Here is a 20,555-nt window from a genome sequence, read left to right as displayed (position 1 = left end):
AATGGCTTTATTCAGCCAAATTTTCCCCCGAACTTTGGATCTCATGCCGAATTGCACGCGAAGCGGGGGAGTTCGGACTTCGGCATTTCTCTTCACCCCCGGCAGAAGGTTTTTGGGGTGGAGCCTGAGGACGGCGTGGTTTGGAGAGGGGAGGGACTTCAATGTCAAAGTGTCCCATTGCCAAAGTGGCCATTTTCTCCAGATGAATTGATCTCTATCGGCTGGAGATAGCTGGAATAGCAGGGGATCTCCAGCTAGTACCTGGAAGTTGGCAACCCTACTAATACGTGTGTGTGGGGGGGTCATAATATAGATGAAACACTCTCTCTCTCTCTCTCTCTCTCTCTCTCTCTCTCTCTCTCTCTCTCTCTCTCTCTCTCTCTCTCTCTCTCTCTCTCTCTCTCTCTATATATATATATATATATATATATATATATATATATATATATAGTTTCACTTCATCTATATTATGACACACACATACCCCACACACTTACACATATTATATATATAATCTTATCAAGTGGTTTATCGTTTTTTTTCAATGGTGCAAATAGGTAATTTTAGACTCTGGATTAATGGCTGTATTCCTTCGCCTTATAATTGTAATGTGTTCTTCAAATAGGAAACTTTGGGCGTTCCTTTGCTGAGCCTGTTTGCTGGGACCCTGGACTTCCTTCCGAAGGTTCAGTCCTGAGGGCAGCATTCTTTATTACGAGGGTTTTTTATTATATATAATTTTTATGACAAATATTTTAGCTGCTGTCTTATTATGTCTTGCCTTGCTGGCATTTTCAACTAGAAGTCCCCCTGCTGAGTCTCATATTGCTTGGTGATATGGCCAATTAACAAATAAATACGCTGCCAAAGCTGCAAGAACCCTACTGTTTCCACCAATTGTATTAATTTCTTCATTAATTTACTATTCTATTTACCCACAGAGAAAGACAGAGATAAAGTGAGGTGTGGAGCACTGCACACTTAAAATGATTTTATATATTTCAAACTTTAGACTCCAGAAGGAAGTGACACCCACCTGACAAGGGCATACATCCCTATTTCAAGTCGTTGCTCCATTTTCTTTCCAGTAGAGTTTTCATTACAGGCAGGGATAGCTCCAGATCACACGGCACCTCAATCATCAGTGCCCCTCCCCGGGTTTGTTTGTCATTCGAGTAGCATAGTTTTTATCTGGTAGTCCATTTCATGACACTGATGCAGCATTTGCATGCATGACTCATCCCTGCTATATCAGACGGTACATTGGCACATGAGGATCTCTAAATCTGTGTTTATTCTCACCATATTTAAGTTAAAAAAAAGATTCTTTGCCATCTCTACGCCGATACACAGTTTCTCAGATTTTGAGGATGACTGAAAGGCTCTAAGAAATTAAATCATGGAATCGAGAAGGGCACTTTCACACTGCCCAAATAATGCACTTTCAATCCACTTTCAGTGCACCTTCACGATCGTTTGCAAGTGGATTTTGCCAGTTCACACAGTAAAATCCACCTTCAAAGTGCATTGAAAGTGGATTGAAAGTGCATTATTTGGGCTGTGTGAAAGTGCCCTATAGAGTTGGAAGGGGCCATACAGGCCATCTAGTCCAACCCCCTGCTTAATGCAGGATCAGCCTAAAGCATCCCTAACAAGTGTTTGTCCAGTGAAGGCTGCCATAGAGGGGGAGCTCACCACCTCCCTAGGCAGCTGATTGCACTGCTGAATTACTCTCACTGTTAAAAAAAAAAAAATTCCTAATGTCCAGCTGGTACCTTTCTGCCTGTAATTTATACCCATTATTGCTAGGGTTGCCAACTGCCAGGTAATGGCCGAAGATCTCCTGCTAATTCAACTGATCTCCAGCCGATAGAGATCAGTTCACCTGGAGAAAATGGCCGCTTCGGCCATTGAACTCTATGGCATTGAAGTCCCTCCCCTCCCAAATCTTGCCCTCCTCAGGCTCCGCCCCAAAAATCTCCCGCCATAGCGAAGAGGTACCTGGCAACCCTAATTATTGCGAGTCCTTTCCTCTGCTGCCAACAGGAACAGTTCTCTGCTCTCCTCTAAGTGACAGCCCTTCAAATACTTAAAGAGAGCAATCATATTCCCCCTCAGCCTCTTTTTTCCAGACTACCCATTCCCAAGTCCCTCAGCCTTTCCTTGTAGGGATTGGTCTCCAGGCCCCTGATCATCCTCGTTGCTCTCCTCTGCACCTGCTTGATTCTGTCCACATCCTTTTTGAAGTGAGGCCTCCAGAACTGCACACAGTACTCCAGGTGTGGCCTGACCAATACACTGTACAGCCAGATTTTTTACACTATTTTACTATGACATCTTGCAATTTGGATGTTATGCCTCTATTGATGCATATGAAGAACGTATTAGCCATTTTGCCGCTGCATCACAATGACTGCTCATATTCATTTACAATTTACCTGTACTCCTAAATCTTGTTCCCACACAGCGCTGCTGAGAGGTGTATCCCCCATTCAGTATGCATTCTTCTCATTTTTGTTACTCAGATGTAGAACTTGGCACTTATCCTTGTTGAATTGCATCTTGTTCACATCCGCCCACTTTTCCAGTGTGCTCAGATCATGTTGAATTCTCCAGGTACTAGCTGGAGATCTCCTGCTATTGCAACTGATCTCCAGCTGGTAGAGATCAGTTCACCTGGAGAAAATGGCCACTTTGGCAATTGGACACTTTGACATTGAAGTCCCTCCCCTCTCCAAACCACGCCCTCCTCAGGCTCCACCCCAAAAACCTTCTGCCGGGGGTGAAGAGAGACCTGGCAACCCTACCCACAATGTGTCCCCTGAGCGTGGTACCCGCCAACCCTACTACAACAGTTGGTTTGTCGGGGTTTCCTGCCCTTAAATTGCAGGACAGAAAGTGAAGGACATGTTTTTGCATCTTCTTGGCCTTCTGAAGAAGAAGAAGAAGAAGAAGAAGAAGAAGAAGAGTTGGTTTTTATATGCCGACTTTCTCTACCATTTAAGGGAGACTCAAACCAGCCTACAATCACTAGGGTTGGCAGGTCCCTCTTTGCCACCGGCAGGAGATTTTGGGGGCGGAGCCTGAGGAGGGCGGGGTTTGGGGAGGGGAGGGACTTCAATGCCTTAGAGTTCAATTGCCAAAGCAGCCATTTTTCTCCAGGTGATCTCATCTCTATCAGCTGGAGATCAGTTGAATTAGCAGGAGATCTCCTGCTACTACCTGGCAGTTGGCAACCCTAACAATCACCTTCCCTTCCCCTCCCCACAACAGACACCCTGTGAGGTAGGTTGGGCTGAGAGAGCTCTAACAGAGCTATAACTTGCCCAAGGTCACCCAGCTGGCTTCATGTGAAGGAGTGGGGAAACAAATCCAGTTCACCAGATTAGCCGCTGCCACTTATGTGGAGGAGTGGGGAATCAAACCCTGTTCTCCAGATCAGATTCCACCGCTCCAAACCACCGTTCTTAACCACAACACCACGCTGGCTCTCTGCTTGTTAAAGATCCATTACTTCTTCCAAAAACAGATCTGGCAAACTTAAGCCCATTTCTACTGAAGCTGACTTGAGCCATGGACAATACTTACATATTTTCTTTCCCCCCAAAAGGCAACGTTTCCAATATTTGATTAATGTATCTAATTTTTTTTAAGTAGCTGAACTTTCTAAGGCAATCTTCTTCCATTTTCATGCAAGAATTCCCTGATGCCTCCAGTCCATTCAAAGCCAGAAGTATCACTTTACACAATTTTTTCATTGTTCTCAGGGGAAGTCTATGGAAATTTTACAGCAATACGTTACAAATGGGGAGCTGGAACGGTGCCAATCTGGATCCTTCTCATGCCCTTACTGTATTTCCCCTCCCTCTTCAGCACTTAGCACATTCCACAGCATATAAAATATTTATCTGGCTAGCCTATTATATATGTTCTGGAGGAACCAAAAAGAGTCAAAGGAAGCCTCTCACAATGTTATCTAAAGAACAAAATGGGCACACTTCTTTTACCTTTGAAGAAGAGCTTAACAGGTTTTTTTGGGGGGTGGGACTTCCCAGTTTTATTTATTTCAGTTCCCTGCTGCCCTTTTGTTTTGGTTTCCTTCAACTTTTTCTTCCTCACCTATTGACTAATATGACTGGGGAGGGGCCATGGCTCAGTGGCAGAGCATCTGCTTGGCATGCAGAAGGTCCTAGGTTCAATCCCTGGCATCTCCAGTTAAAGGGACTAGGCAAGTAGGTGATGTGAAAGACCTCAGCCTGAGACCCTGGAGAGCCACTGCCAGTCTGAGTAGACAATACTGACTTTGATGGACCAAGGGTTTGATTCAGTATAAGTCAGCTTCATGTGTTCACGTGTTCTTGTGAACTTACTCCGACTGCAAGCAGTGAGAGCCAAACGCAAGTGGATAGAGGAAGATGATGGTTAAAATGAATAGAAGTCTAATTTAGTGGCTTTTTTCTTTATTTGTTTGTTATTTGGGGGGGGCAGTAGATGCCAAATGTGACATTTGTTCTCTCGTACATAGAGCCCCATGGGACAGACTGGTAAGGCGCAGTACTGCAGTCAAAGCTCTGCTCATGACCTGAGATCGATCCCAGTGGAAGTCAGTTTCAGGTTGCTGGCTCAAGGTTGTCTCAGCCTTCCATCCTTCCAAGTAGGGTTGCCAGCTCTGAGTTGGGAAACACCTGGAGATTTTGAGGGTGGATCCAGAGGAGGGTGTGGTTTGGGGAAGGGAGGGACTTCAATGCCCTAGAGTTCACCTTCCAAAGCGGCAATGTTCTCCATGTGAACTGATCTCTGTCGCTTGGAGATCAGTTGTAATAGCAGGAGATTTCCAGCCACTGCCTGCAGGTTGGCAACCCTACTTCCAAGATCGGTAAAATGGGTACCAAATTTGCTGGGGATAAAGTGTAGATGACTGGGGAAGGCAATGGCAAACCAGCTTATAAACAAAGCCTGCCTAGTAGATGGCATGATGTGACATCACCCCATAGGTCAGAAGTGACTGTGTAAGAGACCTAAGCCAAAGCCAAACTTTTTTTGGTCTAGCCTAGAATTGGAGGGGAGGCGAGGCAGCATGGTAGACCTGATCTTGTCAGATCTTGGAAGCTAAGCATTGTCTGTACTTGGATGGGAGACCACCAAGGAAGATTCTGCAGAGGAAAGCAATGGCAAATCACCTCTGCTCCTCACTTGCCTTGCAAGTCGCTTGCTGGGGTCACCAGAAGTTGGTTGTGACTTGACAGCACTTACATATGTGTGTAGAATAGGAGACTTCCAGGTATTTCCAATCATAAAAGCATGTGGTATAAAGAGGAAAAGCAATCGGCCAAACTAACAGATTCCCTACATGGGAAGGATTTAGAAGAATTTAAAAATACATGGTCAAAGGCCTTCGCATACTGGGACAAACTGGTGAAAATGAATTTTACTAATATAGTGAACAAGTTATAGATATAATTTAGAAATATGAAAATATTGTTATACTGTTTAATTTTAAACTGTCGAGACACTTCTCTGGATGTCTATCACTATGGTGGAGGGACACTTGTTATAGTGGGTGGTGGGATTTAAGGGTACTTTGAATATTTTTAATTTACTATATAATGAAGTTTTAAAATTTTGTAAGTATCCGTTTCTATTTTTCTTTTTTCTGTTTTGTTGTATGTTATAAATAAATAAAAATTATTGCAAGAAAAAAGAGGAAAAGCAATCAATTGAAGCTACATTCCAGTCGATAGAGGTCAGTTCACCTGGAGAAAAGGGCCGCTTTGGCTTTTGGACTCTATGGCATTGAAGTCCCTCCCCTCCCCAAACTCCGCCCTCCTCAGGTTCCACCCCCAAAATCTCCAGGTATTTCCCAACCCGGAGCTGGCAACCCAATTGGTTACCTATGCTTTGACAGAGGTAAACACTCACAGAGAGAGACACATGAATTCTGGGCTAGTTTTATTGATGTATATCTCACCTTTATGCCCATAGGGCTCTCCAGAAAGCTCACAACAACGAGGCTCTTTCATCTTATTTTGAATCATGGCCACAATCCAAACTCTGCAGTGCTCCCCTCTACACACACCTATGGAATGAAGCATGAACGGCAGCTGCCTCCTTTTCCTTCTGTCACAGAATGTGTTCCCCATGAGGAGGAGGAGGAGGAGGAGGAGGAGGAGGAGGAGGAGGAGGAGGAGGAGGAGGAGGAGGAGAAGAAGAAGAAGAAGAAGAAGAAGAAGAAGAAGAAGAAGAAGAAGAAGAAGAAGAAAAGAGGAGGAGGAGGAGGAGGAGGAGGAGGGGTTGGTTTTTATGTGCCGACTTTCTCTACCACTTAAGGAAGAATCAACCTGGTTTACAATCACCTTCCCTTCCCCTCCCCACAACAGCCATCCCGTGTCACCCTAAGAGAGCTGTGACTGGCCCAAGGTCACCCAGCTGGCTTCATGTGGAGGAGTGGGGAAGCCAACCCGATCCACCAAATTAGCGTCCGCCGCTCACGTGGAGGAGTGGAGAATCAAACCCTGTTCTCCAGATTGGAGTCCACTGCTCAAAACCACTTCTGTTAACCACTACACCACACTGGCTATCATGACAGAGCATTCCCTGGCACTGAAGGCAATTCAGGCGCACAAAATCCTGTGCACACCTCAGAGCCCCAGTATGCACACTGGAAGCGCTTCTAGTGAGTGAATTGCAGCTGACTTTAAAATGATTCGTAGAAGCCATTCATGAACAATAACATGTTTGTGACACATTAATTTTAAAGGTTAACAGCCAGCAGTGTAGCCCGGGGTTCTGTGTTCCTTTTGTAACAGTTGATCGCTAACACTTAAGGCTGTTCTGGGAGCTAAATTTCCGGTGTTGCTTATAAAACTGCAAGGGTTGCTGCTGTCATGAGCGAATGGAGGGGGATCCTCGGACAAAATCCTGCCTGTGTCCAGGTTCAGTAGGCAGAGAAGGAAAGAGCTGATCTCCAGGAACATTGTTCTCCGTGTCAATAGAAGGCAATGTTTACCCCGTCGCATCAATCTTTCAGGCCTGTCGTGGGATTTCTGTGGGGGCTTAGACTTGATTATCGGTGGTTAAGCAGGGTTGTTTGTATTTATTTTCTTTTGACCTCAGCGAGTGTTTAAAGTCTCGGAGCTGACTCGCAGGCATTCATTGCTCGTGATCCTTCGGTAGGAAGGTGTGAACTTCTAACCTCCCACCTTTCCCGCATAGGGCCCTATTCATAAAAAAAAAGCAACCCATAAAGCTCACACACAAGCAAATGCAATACATAATTTGGCCTATATGGCCAGGAGCAATTACATTTTATTCCCCGCTCGAGAGAACAACTTGTCAAGTATGAAGGAGGGGGGGGGAACCCTGCAGGCAATTAGCGCAGACTTATTTATGAAATGCCTTCTTTCAAAAATAAATCTGATCATTCCTGCATTTGGTGAGGAATGTGAGAAGGACATACTTTGTGGGATCGTTCAGGCTGAAGCCCTCCCCTCCCCTGCTCCAGAGCAGTCGGGCTACTCTGGGAGGGGGTTGCCTTTACATCCTTGAGGCCACAGTCCAAAAATCACTGAGACCCGAAGGCACCATTTATATTTGCTGCAGAGGAGAGGTACAGAGCGATTTCTATGTCGGGGGTCAGAATGCACTGAAAGAATTATAACCGCTCTGTCCTACATCCACCGCAAAGGCCATGAACTTCACAGCAAACATGGCCAGCAGGCAAACAGGGTGTGCTCAACATAGGGTTTCCAGATTGCTTAGATTGGCGGGTAATTGCCCGCCAATCCAGTGCCTGGCTTGGAAGTGGGGATAGTGTGCGCACCCTGACGCAATTGTGTCACTTCCAGTATACACTCGGAAGCGGCGCATCGCTCAAAGCGGTAAAAGGCCCATTGCGAGGCGGCGCCTCCAGGTGTAAACCGAAAATGACGTGATCGCGTCGGCGTGGCTGCGCACATGCGATCCCTGCCTCAGCTCTGACCCAAAAAACCTTCCACTGGAGCTGAGGGGGGACCTGGCAACCCCAGTTCTACAGCCACAGTCACTCGTGCTTTGTGTGGTGTGTTGGTACTGTTGCTTTAAGGACAACTCCCAGAGGCTCTCTAGAATGGAGATGCTCAGGTCTTGTGACCATAACTAGAGGAGGAGTTTAGAGTTACTGAGGTAGGGTTGCCAGGTCCCCCCTTCCAATTGGCAGGAAGTTTTAGGGGGCGTGGCTGGGGTGGCACACAATGACATCACTTCCGGTTTTACTTCTGGAAGCGCTGCATTGCTGGGTTTGGGTGCAAAAGCAGCTGCGGCAAAGCGGTGCTTCCAGAAGTAAAATCGGAAGTGACATCATCGCATGTGCGCATGCACACGATCACCACTCCAGAGCGGCACCTGGCAACCCTATAGTGAGGCCTAGTTTTGGCCTGTTTAGTTGGTTGGCTGTTGTTCGTATAACAGTTTGTATAACTACTATTGCCTTCAGCACTGATCCGTTCCCCTCCCTAAAGGCAATGCACTCTGTGCCCAGATTTAGGGTTGTTAACCTCCAAGTGGGGCCTCCACCTGGAGATTGGCAACTTTACTGTCTAATCCCATGCTAAGGTTGCCAGGCTTGTGCCTTAGGGTTGCCAACTGCCAGGTAGTAGCTGGAGATCTCCTGCTAATACAACTGATCTCCAGCCGATAGAGATCAGATCACCTGGAGAAAAATGGCCGCTTTGGCAATTGAACTCTATGGCCTTGAAGTCCCTCCCCTCCCCAAACCCCGCCCCCCTCAGGCTCCACCCCAAAAATCTCCCACTGGTGGCGAAAAGGGACCTGGCAACCCTACTGTGTCTGGCAATTCTGGGAGATTTGATGGGCAGTTTTACCATAGAGTTTTCCCCTATATCCTAGAGTGAGGTGACATCATTTGTTGAGTGAGGTGACATCATTTGTTGAGTGAGGTGACATCATTTGTTGAGTGAGGTGACATCATTTGTAGAGTGAGGTGACATCATTTGTTGATGACATCATCAACAAATCACACAGTTCCACCAACAGCACTTTGGGGGGGGGGTATATTCCCCCTGCCAGCCTACCAATTGGTAACAGGGTTTGGGCAATTGCTGGTGTTTTGATTGTGGGATCCTGCATGTTGGGGGGAGTGTTGGGGTCACTGGGGATGTGGGAGGGTAGTTGTTAATTTCCTGCATTGTGAAGGGGGTTGGACTAGATGACCCTGGTGGCCCCTTCCAATTCTATGATTCTATGATTCTAGTGGGATGTCTCCCACCATAGCAGGAGAACTGGCAACCCCAACCTATGCCCAAGGCAGCTTCCAACAATTAACAATTAAAGTAATGAAAAAAACATTAAAATGTCAATAAATTAAAGCAATTATAAAAGCTGAAATGACAAGAATATATGCCATAAATTAAAGGCAGTTCCGTAGGCCCTCCAGAAAGCTGCTATTGAAGTTTCTTCCTGGACTTCCTACAGAAGACAAAAGCAATCCAGTTGCTCTCCAGGCACCCCTTCCTTGCCAAGCCTAGATGCCAAGCCAGGGGAAATCCATTCCAAAGGACTGGTGCCACCATCAACAAATCATATGCAAATATAAGACAGGAAATGGAATCATGTAGAACTGGGTTAAGCAGAAAGACACTAAGATAAACACTGATTGAAAAAGCTGGTTGGCTCCAGCCCTATGGATTATATCTGCTTAAATATGTCCTTGGGAGGGAAGGTGGCATGGTATAGCCCAACCTTGTCAGATCTTGTAAACTAAGTAGTGTCGGTCGGGAGACCACCAAGGAAGACTGCGGAGGAAGGCACTGGCAAATCATCTCTGCTTCTCACTCGCCTTGCTGGGGTCACCATAAGTTAGCATGACTTGATGGCACTTACATACATACCTAAAGATGTAATTGAATGAGGATATCCTTTTAGTATTCAATATTTTTTATGTTGCCGGACAGAAAAATTATTTGGGATCACTGACATCCGCTCGTGTATTTTATTTATATTCTAACAGCTGTAGAGCAGGCTTCATTCACCTTAACCTGGTTCTATTGAACATCTAATATTAAAGTTGGAAACCAGCCCGGCTTTTGCCGGGGGAGGGCAGGGCATAAACTGAATAAAAATAAATACGTGTTTGCTTTCTAAAACCGATAAAAGTCATATTTCTGTGCTTGTTTTAAAAGAATTATGGGGGCATGACCTTAACATAAAAATGACTAACGAGACCAGGATTTCAGTTTTTATTAAGCCACTATTTAAAACAAGGAACAAGGAAATTTCCTAAAAGATCATTGACAGGTAGCTTATGACACCAGTAATTTTACCCGAACTGGAGCCAGAAAGGGGGAAATTGGCTTATGACAGGGTTCCAGAAATGAATAACTCAAGATCTTGTAGTCTGTGTATACCAGCATGGATCTCAGTAATGATACCCCAAAATAAAATCATGAGGAAAAAGAAAGTGATTGTAAACACACACAAATAACTTTATAGTGTATAAAATAAAAAGTCTTTTGTTCTTGAGAAAGATATGCAGTAGAGCTGGGGGCGATTGCACTCAATCTGCTTTAATTCCAGCAACACCCTTTCTCATCCCAAGGACTCTCCAGTGTCATGGCAGAACCCAGGTGCATTTCTGAGACTCCCCAAGTTTCAGATCCCCTGGCACTTAGGCTCTAAAAGAGGGTACAATCAGAGCAATCCTAAGGGGGGGGCACTTCTGGGGCAGCTGGGAACAGCGCCACCACCCCGCCTCCTGAGTGGTTTGCTGCACCAAATGTAGCAAGCCGAAAATGAAAATCCCCAAGCCCTGTGAAACTGCTCTATGCTACGCCGCCATTTCTGCCGGCGCAAGTTGGCGCTGGCAAAAATGGGCATTCCTGGGGTGAAAGGGCTTAGGGAGCTGCGTGAAGTCAGCCTTGTCCCTGGGAACGCCCCCATTGGTGCTGGCACGAGCCCTTGCTTCAAAGAAACACTGCTGATGAGGCTGCACCGGCACCCGTGCCTCGCGCAGCTTTCTACCGCTCACGTTAGCGGCCTTGCAGTGGCATAGGTGCCCATTTGGACAGTGCAAATGGCACTGCAGGGATCACACCGCCTCCAAACCCCTTTCACCCCCCTTCAGGATTGCAAAATAAAAGAGGGACCCTACTATCTAAGGGGTCTTGGCTGGAGGAGGGGGCAGGGGTCCTTAATGAAAATCCTGACAATGTTAGGCCTATTTCAAAGGTGAATTGTTTGGGGGAAGATAATATCTCTACATACAATACCTCTATAATATACTATCTCTATATCATAACTGGTGCATATCTCATAATAAGGACAGGACAAATGTTGACTTGACCCTCTTTTTAGTGTAGATTCTGTGAGGTGACCGGTAAAGTATTCCTGAGTCATGTGTACATAATTCTAAAATATGGGGATAATTCTAAAATATGGGGATCCTACAGCCCAATCTCCTCTAAACGGCACTTCTGCTTTTGCCAGCCTTGACTTTAAATGCCACAACGGCTCAGGAGTTTCAGATGGGACTAAACTGATTTAATAGTGAAGATACTAAGCTAATTAGTTGGGGAGAATGGCTTTCTGATAGTTCAGAGACATTACATGCTGCAGTCTTCCTTGGAATGTTCCAGCAAGATGGGTGTTCCTTGTGTAAAAGAAAATCCCTAGGAAAATCACGAAAAATGAGCATCTTAGTCATTTGAATTATGTCTCATGTACACACAATGCATGTATGTGTATGCACAATGGCAGGGAATTTACTTCAGTTCACAATTGACTCCATTGTTAGCTGTTAATTTCAGCTTCACTAACCATGTGAAACAAGTACTCAAATCGTAGATTTTAAAAAACAAAATCCCAAGTTTGATTGAAATTCGGCAGATTTTGAAACTTCCCAAGATTCCACTTCATTTTTAAGATGACTTTTTCCTTTCTACCAGAGATATCCCCCAACATAACTTTTAGATGCTATGCAACCAGCATAGGAAAGATTGAAAAGACCCTTTTAATTAGAACAACTTTTAAAAATAGGACAGGAAATTGTCCTTATCTGAATTTTAAATTTCCCCACCTAGGTGTCGAGTGAGGTTCAAGGTTTTCTTCTGTTCTCCCCCTCTGACAGCTATCAGAATTGATTGAGCTACTGGGTGAAAGAATGACGTATGGCTTCATGCAGCCATCACCAAGGGCGAAAGCCACAGAATAGCTCCATAAATCATGATAAGGTTCTGCAGAGGCTGATTGGCCAAGTTGCCACAACTAATGTTCCTCAAGCTGAAGTTTCTGATGAATGGTATCCTTAACAATCAGTGCTTTGTGCTGATAATGCTTAATATCAGCTTATATTTCACTTTTATTAGGTGCTGGTTTCAGAAGACTTCGTACAAAGCATACACAATCCAAAAAAGTGGCTCTGTTGGAGGGAGGGGGTTGCATTGCCTTAAAATTTTCCAAGTAAGTTCAGTGGCAATATTTTCAGCTAACTGGATACAAAGTAGAGAAAGCTGATCATGTTTGAAGTCCCCCTGAAATTACTTAAGATAACACGCATGTCTCATTGATATGATGGGACCTTAGCGCAAGGGCAGGATTGCACCATTAGTGTGCTAATCGTGTGCACAATGTCAGTAATGTTAATTTTGCTTTCTTTTAATATGTACCAATTATCCTTTCAATAACTGGTTTTGGGAAGAGGACAATGGAAGGGCCACTTGCTCCCACATCTGATACCTTTTTTATTTCATGCTTCTTCCATGGAGTTCGGTAGGTTGACATGGTTTTCTCCTTCTCATTTTATCCTGAAGAGGTTTAGCATGCAGCGAGTGACCTGGTCCAAGGTCATTGAGTGAGCTACATGGCAAATTCAGGATTGGAAACTAAGTCTCCTTTTTCCAGTTTGAACCCATCCAGTGTGGTATAGCCGGTGTGGTGTAATGATTAAGAGTGGCGGACTCTAATCTGGAGAACAGGGTTTGATTCCCCACTCCTCCACATGAGCGGCAGAGGCTAATCGGTGAACCAGGTTGGTTTCCCCACTCCTATACATGAAGCCAGCTGGGTGACCTTGGGCTAGTCACGGTTCTCTCAGAACTCTTTCAGCCTCACCTCCCTCACAAGGTGTCTGTTGTGGGGAGAGGAAGGGAAGACGATTGATTGTAAGCCGGTTTGATTCTCCTTAAAACGTAGAGAAAATTGGTATATAAAAACCAACTCCAACTCCTCCTCCTCCTCCTCCTCCTCCTCTTCTTCTTCTTCTTCTTCTTCTTCTTCTTCTTCTTCTTCTTCTTCTTCTTCTTCTTCTTCTTCTTCTGTAAGGTCCATTTTAGAGGCCCTACCCTGGATGACCCTGCCTTCAAAAGGCATGCAGGTGGTGACTACAGCCATTTTCTCTAGGGGAACTGATCTCTATCAGCTGGAGATCAGTTGTAATAGCAGGAGATATCCAGCTAGTACCTGGAGGTTGGCAACCCTACCAAGGATGCAATCATACAAGGTGCTGTAATTGCAAGCGAACAAGCGTTGTGCATAAGGTAAGTTCTGAACAAACATTGCTTCATCCCTGCGGGCTGCATCTAAGCAGCACTCGCAACATATTATTTTTTACTAAGAACTCCCATTTGGGGATTTCGCATTTCCTTCCTCGTTTAAATGCATTTCCTTTTAACCGGTCACTCCGCACACACTGCCTGAAATTCAAACGGCGAGCAGATATAATTTGTTAAATGAGCACATTCTTTGAAAGAAAGAAAGAAAGAAAGAAAGAAAGAAAGAAAGAAAGAAAGAAAGAAAGAAAGAAACCAGAATTTCTAAACCGTAGATAGAAAAGGGAATGACAAGTGAAGAAAGAAAGAAAAGAAAGCCCTGACCTGCTGAATGAATGTCAAGTGCTTTTACATCTCTGGGCGATGCCGGTAAGCGAGCTCAGCAGCTCCCAGTGCCAATGGCTGCCCTGGCGACGTCAAACGAACATACAAATGGGAGCAGAAACCTTGGCCGGTTAAGTCCTCTGGAAAAGGAATCCCGCTGTGTTGCCACAGGGTGAGTGAAAGTTATGTGCTCTGAGATGTGCTTTGTTCCCTTCGCTAGCAAAAGTATGCCGTTTACATAACCAAGCAAAAGCTAAAATGCATGGGGGGGCATGGAAACAGAGTCCTTGGTTATCTTGAAGGCTCCACAATGTCAGAATGTGTTAACAAGTACCTATTATAAATGTTGCCATTCACTCCTCTAAACGCTTCTGAGGCAGAGGGTGAGGGCTAGTCTACGTATCGAAGCCCCAAACTCTGCCCTTACAAGAAGAGGAAGTAGAGTTGGTTTATATACCCCAGTTTTCTCTACTGAAAGGAGTCTCAGAGAAGCTTGCAATCACCTTCCCTTCCCCCCTCACAACAGGCACCTTGCGAGGTAGGTGGGGCTGAGAGAGTTCTGAGAGAACTGTGACTAGCCCAAGGTCACCCAGCAGGCTTTATGTGGAGGAGCGGGGAATCAAACCCGGTTCTCCAGATTAATGAATGCTACTCTTAACCACTACACCATGCCGGCATTGCCATCAAATCTCCAGGAACTTCCCAAGCTGGAGTTGGCAATCCTGCTACAGTGGTAATTTTCCCTGGAGGAAATGGCAGCTTCAGAGGGCAGACTAACTCTATGACATCGGACAGGGGACTTTCATATATATTGTATTTTAGTCTTTGTATATAGTTGGCAATATTTTTGCCCTTTGTCATATAATACACTTTTGCATTTTGTTATACCCACTGTACATTTTGTTATACTCATTGTGTATATTGGTTTCTGTGTACTATTCTGTACTACGTTCTGTTACACACAGAAGTGTCATTTTTTGGATAGTATCTGGAGGTTGACAACCCTACAACTATACTATGGATCAGGATTGGGCAATGATAGATAATGGTGATTTCTCTACCAGTTGTCCACACACTCAAGCCATGCTCACCAGCCCCCTGACACAGGCCAAGTCCCATCCCATTCATCTCCTAGCTCAGCCAACTCTAGTCCCCGCCATGATTAGGGTTGCCAACCTGCAGGTACTAGCTGGAGATCTCCTGCTATTACAATTGATCTCCAGTCAATAGAGATCAGTTCACCAGAAGAAAATGGCTGCTTTGGCAATTGGACTCTATGGCATTGAAGTCTCCCCCCTCCCCAAACCCTGCCCTTCTTAGGCTCCGCTCCAAAAACCTCCCACCGGTGGTGGAGAGGGACCTGGCAACCCTACATTGGGGAGATGGGTGGGGTATAAATGAAGTAAATAAATAAATTATGAGTATCTGGAGGGCATCTTAAGAGCTGGACAAGGTTGCTCCTTGGTTTTCATCCATTGTTAATGAATGTATTGATTAAGTAAATAAACTCACTATGATGCTTATATCCATGTTTCCTATTCTATGGGAATAATATGGCTACGAATACTGATTTATAAGTTTCTAACATATGTAAAACTTTAACATTATCTGATAAAGTGTTTGCTGTGATTTGAAGGTTTGCACATTTCTGTTCAAACAGATTTTTATTCCTTGACCTTAAAAAAAAAATATTCTGCTAAACCAACATGTCGGAAGGCCACGTTCACTTGCTGTGGGCTATTTTCCCCCAACAGTGCACAACAGAACACAAACATGCTATTTCGGAATGAACTCTATTGACATGTGGCAAGCATACTCCAGCTGATCTCGTGGATGACTGATGGACTTTGTGAAATGTCTAGAGAACTGGGGTGAAAAACAGCTGGGAAGCTAGGAGAGCAGATTACAAATCCAGGAAAGCCGTGTGGAAATTATACAATCTTCAGGCAGGAGTCTCCCCTAGTTCTTGGTTTTCATTCTGCTCCCCACAAATGTATGTGTGTAGTGCCATCAACTCACAGCTGATTCATGGTGACCCCAGCAAGGGGCTTTCAAGGGAAATGAGAAGCAGAAGTGGTTTGCTTTCCTCTGCAGAGCCTTCCTTGGTGGTCTCTCATCCAAGTGCCAGCATGGTGTAGTGCTTAAGAGCAGTGGTTTGGAGAGGTGGACTCTAATCTGGAGAGCCCCTCCACACAAGCGACGGATGATAAGCTGGTGAACTGGATTTGATTCCCCACTCCTCCACATGCAGCCTGCTGGGTGACCTTGGGCTAGTCACAGCTCGCAGAACTCTCTCAGCGCCCCTTACCTCACAGTGTGTCTGTTGTGGGGAGGGGGGGGAAGGTGATAGTAAGCTGGGTTGATTCTTTCTTAGGTGGTAGAGAAAGTCGGCATATAAAAACCAACTACTACTACTACTACTCCTCCAAACCTGCTTAGCTTCCCAGATCTGATATTGGGCTATACTATGCCACCTTCCCTCCAGGGGAAGCCAATTTAAATAGAAAGCCAATTAAAAAAAAAATCCAGAGAGCACAGGGAGTAGACAATAAACTACTGAAACACCCAGCTTACTTTTACAGAGTGAAATCAACCCAAGACTTTTTGCACTAGCAAGATTTGAGTAAGCTGCCAGCCTGCCAGGATATTTACCTGTGTCTGGACTGCTGAAATAGTCATAACACAGTTTTCAGGTCGACATCTTCCCCCATCACCACAACCATCTACAAGAAGCATTGAATCCCTCAGGGGGGATCTGGGTTTGTGGACCCGCGGGGGTGGGAACAGGGCAGGCAGGAGGCTGGGTCCTGGCTTACCGGCTGCCATGGCTGTGCTGGGTCGGTGGGGCGATGGCACCCCCCTTTTGGGGGTGGGGGTGAACCCGTGTTCTACGTGGGGTGGCCGGGGGGGCAATGGCGGCCGCCTGCTCCCGGCCGCCCCCGCGGCTGTTGCCCCGCCCCCCCGGGTGGACTTGGCGGGCCCTTTCAGGGCTGTCACGGGGCTGACCCGGCTCCAATGAGATTGGGGCCGGCCGGCGCGCCAGGAGGGGATAAAATGCAGCCCCGCCCCTGGCCTCGGCAGTTCTTCCCCACCACGCCGCTTGGTGTAGTTCTCAGGCAATCGCAAAGTTTTCCGAGCAGCTGCTCGTTTTCCTTGCTTGCTTAGCATGGAGGCGACTTTAGTTTGGTTGGGAATTTGCCCTCCCCCCGACTGGGGTGGGGGGAGCCAAGGATTGCCAGGCCTGCGGCGCTCAGCTGGGTAGGTACCCCCACAAAGGTAAGTGGCTTCCTTCCCATGGGTGTGGGAGGAGGGAGCAGAGAGGCTTGCCCCCCCCCGGTTGTCTTTGGGGTTTAATGCATGGCCAATTTGTCTCGCCTTTGTGCCTTAAAAGCAGCGAATTCCCGTGGTCTAAACGCATGACCGTCCAAGGGCTGCGCATCGGACCCACCATAGGTGAAAATTAAGCACACAAAAAATGGGTTAAGCAATCCCTGTTTTCTAGCGATCGTTTCGGTGCTAAACCGCTACTTTTTTTTATTTCGCTACATTACCGGAACGCCGGCGTTAAATACCATCTATAAATCATCTTGTATATGTTCTCTCGTAGTGATTGTGGAAGTATTGATTTCATGTCTTTTGACCAAAGTCTTTCCTATCTGTTCAAAGGAATATTGTGACCCAATGTTTGTGCCCAAATGATCATCGTAGGTTTAATTTGGTCTTGTTCTGTATATATTGTCAACAACAATTTGTACATCTTTGAGATTAAATGATCATTGTTATCTAATATCGTTCGTTGTAGAGTTGATTTATCTTTGGTAAAACCTATCTTCATATCCTCTTTATATACAGACTGTATTTGATGATACTGAAACCAAGTCAAATGTTCATTTAATTCTTCATGTTCCTTTAGGGCACATGCATCTTCACTACAGTCCACATGGCCTGCACAATCCGACGTTTAAACTGGGATGTGCTGATCGGTGGTTTTACCTCAGTTTTCATGGGGGCAACACCTTCCTGTACCATAATCATATGGAAGCATTGATGCTATGCCATGTGGCTTGCCTTTTATGGTGTATCACCCCACGGCTACGTGCTCTGGATAGGTAATCTAGACCCATTCACAGGACTTCAGAGGCTCACCCAACAAAGCAAGAGCCGGCTATTACGTGGCAATTTCGGCAGGTGGGGATGGATATCTCCTGTTGCCAGTTGTCCCAGACTTTGGTTTATGCATGAGTTCACAAACTGGCAGTCTGTATGACTGAGTCATTAGATAGCGGTGGCCACGCATCTTACTTGTCTTCATATTCAGTGCAACTACTGGATGAAGTTAGAGGAGCTGGCGTTGCTTCCCATGCATTTGTTATCGGTCTGAGCTACAAGGGCACACAGCCATGCCATATGGTTAGTGCCCTTATGACCAACACTTTCGGAACGTTATTTGTGGGGTTATCAATGACAGGGTTAGTTACCCCCCACCCATAGGTGGGGTAGCATGCCAACAGTAGCTGCAAGCAGGTTTTACAACTGGAGCCATGTGGCTGGGTGACTGATACGTGGGGACCTCCAGTTACCAGCCAAGGTACAGTGAGCCTTGGGGGCCGCCCTTCCCAAGGTAAGGACTGGCAGCCTGGTATACTCCATGGTGACAACTCGCCATGTTGGGGCGAGGGGAAAATACAACTTTCAGGGGACCCTGCACAGTTGAATGACAATAATATGGGAGCCTTTGGACCTGGGGCCATTTCTCAGCTCTTTAGTCTTGTTAGCCAGCAGGCTGGTGCCTGAAGGGGCATCAGGTCCCACAACAGGACCATCAAAGTAGGACAGGAATGGGCTCCCTTTCCATCATGTTTTTCTCATGCATTAACCTGTTTTGTGCTTACAACAGATGGAGGAGAGGTGCTGGATTGCCCCCCCTTTTTGTTGGAGAGGCAGCTGATTTGACACTGCCTGTTCTCTTGCTGAGCAAAGATTACCTGGAATTCCTTCCTGTCAATGAAGCTCCCGGACAATTACTTTGCCTTGTCATGGATGCAGGACAGACAAGCATCCTGGAGGGGCCTTTTGGAGCTGGGTGCCAGCTGCTGTTGATGCTGCCTGTTGGCTTTCTTCCTGTGAATGTTATCCCGAGGAGAGCTAGGCATGGCTCAACTTCATTCCTAGGGTCGATGCCCAGTTGTTTCACAACACCAACCCGGGTCATGCCACCTTTTGCATCAAGGCCATTGGTAATCATAAGTCCATGGTTTAGAGGACTGCATTTGGCTGCCATGCAGTGTCTGCCCCCCCCTTTTTAGTGGCAGCTCATCGGCTGAGTTGCGGCATGGACCCGTGGGCCCAGATTGTGCGATGGAGGGGAGTATGCAGCTTGTCTGACTAGCCTAGCCCCCCGTGCCTGAGTGTTCATCCTGTGGCCCTTGCTTAAATGCCCAGGGTAGTGCCAATTGCCGATTTGGGGGCAGGAAGGAATTTTCCTCTAGGCCAGATTGGCCAATGGTCCTGGAAGTTTTTCGCCTTCCTCTGGGCATAGAGCAGGGGTCACCATTTGGGCAAAAGTTCCCTGCAGTGTGCACAGGGTGGGACAGGATGACCCTTCAGTCCTTTGCTCTGCGCTCTACTGCTTTGCTACATCAGCAGTGGTATGGTCACAAGGATGGGTTCAGGTAAGGGCAGTGGTGCCTATGGGCCAGCCCTCCCAGGGTTGTAAGTGGGTTGGGATTGGAGCCCCACTAACATACGGCAAATTGACAGCAGTTTGCGTATGGGGGAGACTGAACTTGTTCCCCCAACTACGGAGTTTGGCCTTTCTCCAGGGAGAGATCTGTAGAACGTAAGGGATACTCCAGGACACAGGAAGGCAAAATCTAAGTGGTTCTGCTGGATTTGCAGCCCCTCGGAGGAAGGGAGTTTTGATTTTCGGGCACAGTATAGTGCCCTGGAACGGGGAATGTACTGCATCAGCTGGTTAACTGGACTTCTCATATTTGGGTGTACGTGCCTTGGCACCTACGCTTTGACAGGGGTCAAAGCTTCATGGACCCCCAGACGCTCTGGTCATCCAGTGGTGTGAGAGGCCCCAAGGGCCTAGGCGGAGCTGGCTGACACCGGGGTCGGCATGCGCTGGAAGTCCTTGGCGCTGCCGGTGCGGCGCAGCGGGTGGCAACATGGAGCACCAGATATCCTGGTAATCAGATGGATGAGAACAACCTGGCGAGACGGAGGGGCCGCGATCTGCAGGAGGTGGCAGGGTGGACCTGGGGATCCTGGCCGCGCGGCTGCCCAGGACGACCCTGGTGTGGTCGGACATGCTGGAGCGGAGGTGCTGCTCGGGTGCGCAGTACCCTAAAAAGGTGGGCCGGGCCAGGCGGAAGGTCACGATGGTTGTGGGTAAGGCGGTGATGGCCATGGGAGGAGCCATGATCCATCACCCAGACCTGTCTTATCGGAGGAGGGCCTTGTTCCGCCCGGACGGGGTGCACCTGTCGTCATGGGGCATGGACATATGGCTGCAGGACATACGGTCATTGGCTCTGCCAGTGGTTGCAGCATTAAGCGTTGGCAGGAGACGCCCGGAGAGGCGGGGGTAGGCATCTCCGGTCGCCTCTTGTGGCGGTTTGGGCATAGAACCCGATCCAGTTTGGGGGAAAGACGGCCTGCATGCCCCACTTCCCACTCTGGGGACCC

General features: G+C 46.8%; 1 pseudogene; it reads right to left on the bottom strand.

Moving 5' to 3' along the window:
- Window positions 1–20,289, bottom strand: part of LOC130484220 (core-binding factor subunit beta-like) — a 44,548-nt pseudogene extending 24,259 nt beyond the window's left edge.
- Between the last annotated feature and the right edge of the window lie 266 nt (window positions 20,290–20,555).

The sequence above is a fragment of the Euleptes europaea genome, chromosome 11, assembly GCF_029931775.1.
Source record: "Euleptes europaea isolate rEulEur1 chromosome 11, rEulEur1.hap1, whole genome shotgun sequence".
NCBI lineage: Eukaryota > Metazoa > Chordata > Lepidosauria > Squamata > Sphaerodactylidae > Euleptes > Euleptes europaea.
Note: the sequence above shows the minus strand (reverse complement) of the source record. Positions and strands in the feature narration are given on the sequence as shown.